The following is a 5,000-nucleotide window of genomic DNA, read 5'->3' as shown; positions in this document are numbered from 1 at the left end:
AATGGAGGAGAAAATATCACGGTAGGATATAATGTCAGTGAAGAACAAAATATAATTTTAGGAAGAGATACCAGACAGAATGTCAATGAAGGCCAAAATATCAAGATAGGATGTAATGACAGTGGAAGACAAAAGATCACGATGGGATGTAATTATAGTGGAGGAAAAAATATCACGGTAGGATATAATGTCACTGGAGGACAAAATATAATTTTAGAAAGGGATGCCGGACATAATGTCACTGAACGACGGGAGGCCGGCGTGAATCACGGTGACGTAGGGGGACAAAATGTACAAAATAGATCGGATGACCGTAATCGACCAGATGTCCGTGATGGGGGAAATGTTAATTTTGATAGGAGAAATGTTAATGAGGCATTGAATGTCAATGAAGGACCAAATAATAATAATATAGAGCAAGGCATAAATAAAAAACAAAATGATAATATAAGACATGATATTGAAACTCAAAATGTGTCAAAAAGAAATAATCACGAGTTTCTTAAAACTATGTACTTTAATGCTCGTAGTATTAGGAACAAATTTCAAGAAATACAGGCGTATGTCAAAAGCGAAAATCTCGATATGATAGGAATAACTGAGACATGGTTGAATGGTACAGAGTTCGAAGCTGAATTTAATATTGCGGGATTTAAACACTTTCATCAGGATAGAAACCACAAGAAAGGTGGGGGTGTTCTATTGTACGTTAAAAACAATGTTCATGCTTGTGTTTTAGAGAAAGTGAAACAGGATGCATATGACAGTTTGTGGGTTGAGTTAACCCAAACAAATGGACAAAAAATGAATATAGGTGTAATATATAGGCCAAAGACATTATCATTAGCAGACGACAAACTGTTATTTCAAGAACTGTCTAGTTTCTGCAACCGGGATTTATTGATAATGGGTGATTTCAATTTTACTGACATTGATTGGATGACCCTTGAACATGGCCATATAGGTAGTCGCTTGATTGATTTTCTTGGTGACAATTACTTAATTCAGCATGTAAAAGAGCCCACAAGATATGGAAACTTACTCGATTTATTGATCACTAGCCGCGAAAGCATGGCAACTGATGTAGAAGTCGGTGAATCTGTTGCAAATAGCGATCACAACTTAGTCAGATTCAAACTCCTAAACAATTTTAGAATAGATACTTGTGCTTCTAAAATACCCGATTTCAGTAAAGCTCAGTTCATAGAACTACGTCAGGAGCTTCAGCTTACAGATTGGGAGGAAAAATTAAACGAAAGGCCTGTAGATCAGATGTGGGAAATATTTCAAAATACGCTCACTAAGATGATTCAAACTTACATTCCTTTTAAGGACAGACGTCCCCCAAATCAGGCTTGCCCAAAGTGGCTCGACAAAGAAACTGAAAAAAGTATTGCTAAAAAGAGACAGGCTTATAAGAAATATAAGTGCTCGGGTGCATCAAATGACTATGAAAGTTATGTATCAATACAGAGAGATTTAAAAAAGACAATAAGAAAAAGAAAACGACAATACGAAATGAACATCGCTGAGAAATCCAAAGAGAATCCCAAAGAATTCTATAGTTACATTAGAGATAAAAAGGTTGTTAGGAATCACATTGGTCCACTATTATCTGCTGACGGTCAACTTGAATATTCAAATGAAGGAATGTGTAATCTCTTAAACAATTATTTTAGCTCGGTATTCGTAAACGAAACACCTCAAAGTGAATTCCAAACTGAAACCTGTGAAAAGTCTGGGGTAAACTTACTCACTACGGTAAATATAACAAAAGAAACAATTAAAAGGTGTATAGACAAACTCAAAGTTAATAAAACACCAGGGCCTGACGGTTGGCATCCAAGAATCTTAAAGGAAATGAAAAATGAGATTGTTGTTCCATTAGAAATTATTTTCAAGAAATCCATCATATCCGGAGATGTCCCAAGAGAATGGAAGCTAGCTAACGTTACTCCCATATTCAAAAAAGGTGACAAAAAGAAACCAAATAACTATAGGCCTATTAGTTTGACTTCGATCGTAGGAAAAATAATGGAAACTATCATCAGAGATGCTATCGAACATCATTTAGAAAGTAACCGTTTGATAAATGATAGCCAACATGGTTTCAGACGGAAACGTTCTTGCGTGACTAACTTACTCGAATTCTACAACACAGTTGTCTCGAATTATGACAAAAGAAACAATATAGATTTAATATATCTAGACTTTGCAAAAGCTTTTGATACCGTCCCACACGAAAGACTACTTACTAAATTAGCTTTGCATGGAATAAGTGGTAGCCTATTAGGTTGGACTAGTAATTGGTTGAAAGGTCGAAAACAGAGAGTTGTTTTAAATGGAAAAACTTCTGGATGGAAAAGTGTTGCAAGTGGAGTTCCTCAGGGTTCCGTTCTTGGGCCACTTCTATTCATAGTATATATAAATGATATAGACCATGGACTAAAATCTACTGTTTCCAAATTTGCTGATGATACAAAACTGTGCGGAGTGGCAAATGATCACTCAAACCAATTAGATATTCAAGAAGATTTAGATCAATTACAGCAATGGTCTGAAAAGTGGCTAATGAAATTTAACACAAGTAAATGCAAGGTAATGCACATAGGTAAAAATAACAGTAAGTACGATTACAAATTATTTGGAAATTCGTTAACAAAAGTGGATAGTGAAAAAGATCTCGGCGTAATTATCAGTAACGACCTCAAATCATCCAAGCAGTGTATTTCAGCCTCTGAGAAAGCAAATAAGATTCTGGGATTGATTGCGCGATCTTTTGATTTCAAAAGTCCATCACTCATTAACAAGCTATATAAATCGTTAGTTCGTCCACATTTGGAATATGCTGTTTCCGTATGGTCACCGAATCTCATTAAAGACATTGACAGACTGGAAAAAGTACAACGGCGAGCCACAAAACTGATTCCAAATATCAAAAATAAATCATACGAAAATCGACTTAAGCACATGAATCTGTTTTCCCTAAAAAAGCGTAGACTCAGAGGTGACTTGATACAGGTCTTTAAGATTTTAAAGGGAATTGACAACATCAAAAGTGACCAAATTTTCACATTGAATGAGAATCAGACAAGAAACAATGGTCTCAAACTGTCCGGAAATAGATTCAATTTGGAAGTAGGTAGAAACAACTTTGCCAACCGTGTAGTTAATGAATGGAATAAACTTCCTGCACAGGTAGTGCAATGTAGTTCAGTTCGAAGCTTTAAGAATCATTTAGATAAACACCTAAGCAAGATGCTGTAATTATTATAATTTATGTTATATTATTTGTTTTTGTTTTGTTATAATTTGTCTGTCTGATTTTCATTTATCATTAGTTATATGTCAATTTATTATCATTTACTATTTACCTGTTTGTTTGTTATTCAACTATACCAATGCATTTATTTATGTATTTTAATTGTTATTTACATTGTTATAGTTTTAATTTATTATTAATATGATGTTTTTTTTTTTTTTTTTTTTTTTTTTTTTTTTTTTTTTTTTTTTTTTTTTTTTTTTTTTTTGCATCCGACCTAGATATGGATCAAAAGGTCTCCTGTCGGCATGCTTTGCCTTTGTAAATCCTTTGTAATGGGCAGGGGACTGGAGTTGGTTGCGGAAAATGGAGAAAATTGTGAGGTAAGTCAGTTGTTGTTTGCTGATGACACTGCACTTGTGGCTGGGTCAGAGGAGGCATTGGGAGAGTTAGTGACTGAGTTTGGGAGGGTGTGTGATAGGAGAAAGTTGAAGGATGGTGGAGAGTTGGAAGTAAGTCTTAAAGGGGAGAGGCTGGAGGAAGTGGATAGTTTTAGGTACTTGGGGTCATATGTGGCCGCAAAGGGAGGAGTAGAGGTAGAGGTAAGCTGTAGATTGAGAGAAGCAAATAAATGCCTTGGGGGATTTAAAAAAAGTAATGAGAAATAGACATTTGGGAATTAATGCAAAGAGGAGATTGTATGAAGGGGTGATTGTGCCGACAGTGCTGTGTGGGGCAGAGATATGGAATTTGAGAGAGGCAGAGAGGAAGAGTTTAAATGTGTTTGAGATGAAATGTCTGAGAAGTATGGTGAGGGTTACAAGGCTGGATAGAGTGAGAAACGAGGAAGTGAGAAGGAGAGCTGGGGTGGAAAAGGAGTTGGTTGAGAGGGCTTATGAAAGACTATTAGGATGCTTTGGACACATGGAAAGAGTGGATGAAGGAAAACTGGTGAAAGGGGTATGGAAGGCAGAGATGGAGGGAGTGAATTTGAGAGGACGACCGAGGATGAGACGGATGGATAGGGTGACAGGGGCGTTGAGCAAGAGGGGAATGTCTGTGGAGCAGGGAAGGGAGGTGGCAGAAGATAAGGATGAGTGGAGAAGGGCTGTGTATAGATGATACTGTGATGAAAAGAAAGGGAAGGGATGGGAGGATGGGGGGTTTGGGGAGTGGGAAAGTGTGAATGATACTTTGACGCAGCCCGAAGGGACTTGTCCCCGTCCTCCATTTTCTATGTGAGGGGACGGAGAGGGGGGGGTCGCCAATTAAGTGAAGCGGCATTGCTGTGGATGTGCTGTGCCCTGCTGCATTGCTTCTGACCCAGGGTGGTGGGCGGGATGCAGGGATGACCCGTCGTTCACGAGGAGCTAAGATGTGAGGGTGGGAGGGATGATAGGTGGCAGTGGGCTTATGCCTTTTGACTTGGCTACCTCCCTGATAAGGGGGAAAAAGTTTTTTGTATATAGATAGATAGAATTATGGTTATGGGTTAAAGCATAAATATTTGGTACACTTAGGCCTAATTTGCAATTGTCTTTATAATATAATCAGTTTTCAGTTAGATTAAAATGGTTCGTGATTTTCTTTACTCTGATTTCTATTTTTCATTGCTTCACTTGTAGGCCTATCGTATTCACTAGTGACCATGATCAGTAGCCTCCTGTTTCGATTTCCTATATTTCAAACCACTGAATTTCTTTGATTAATAAATTGTTTTCATATTCCGAAGTAGCTT

Source organism: Oratosquilla oratoria, unplaced genomic scaffold (genome assembly GCF_046742065.1).
Source record: "Oratosquilla oratoria isolate Oo_2021 unplaced genomic scaffold, ASM4674206v1 SCAFFOLD129, whole genome shotgun sequence".
Classification (NCBI taxonomy): domain Eukaryota; kingdom Metazoa; phylum Arthropoda; class Malacostraca; order Stomatopoda; family Squillidae; genus Oratosquilla; species Oratosquilla oratoria.
Note: the sequence above shows the minus strand (reverse complement) of the source record.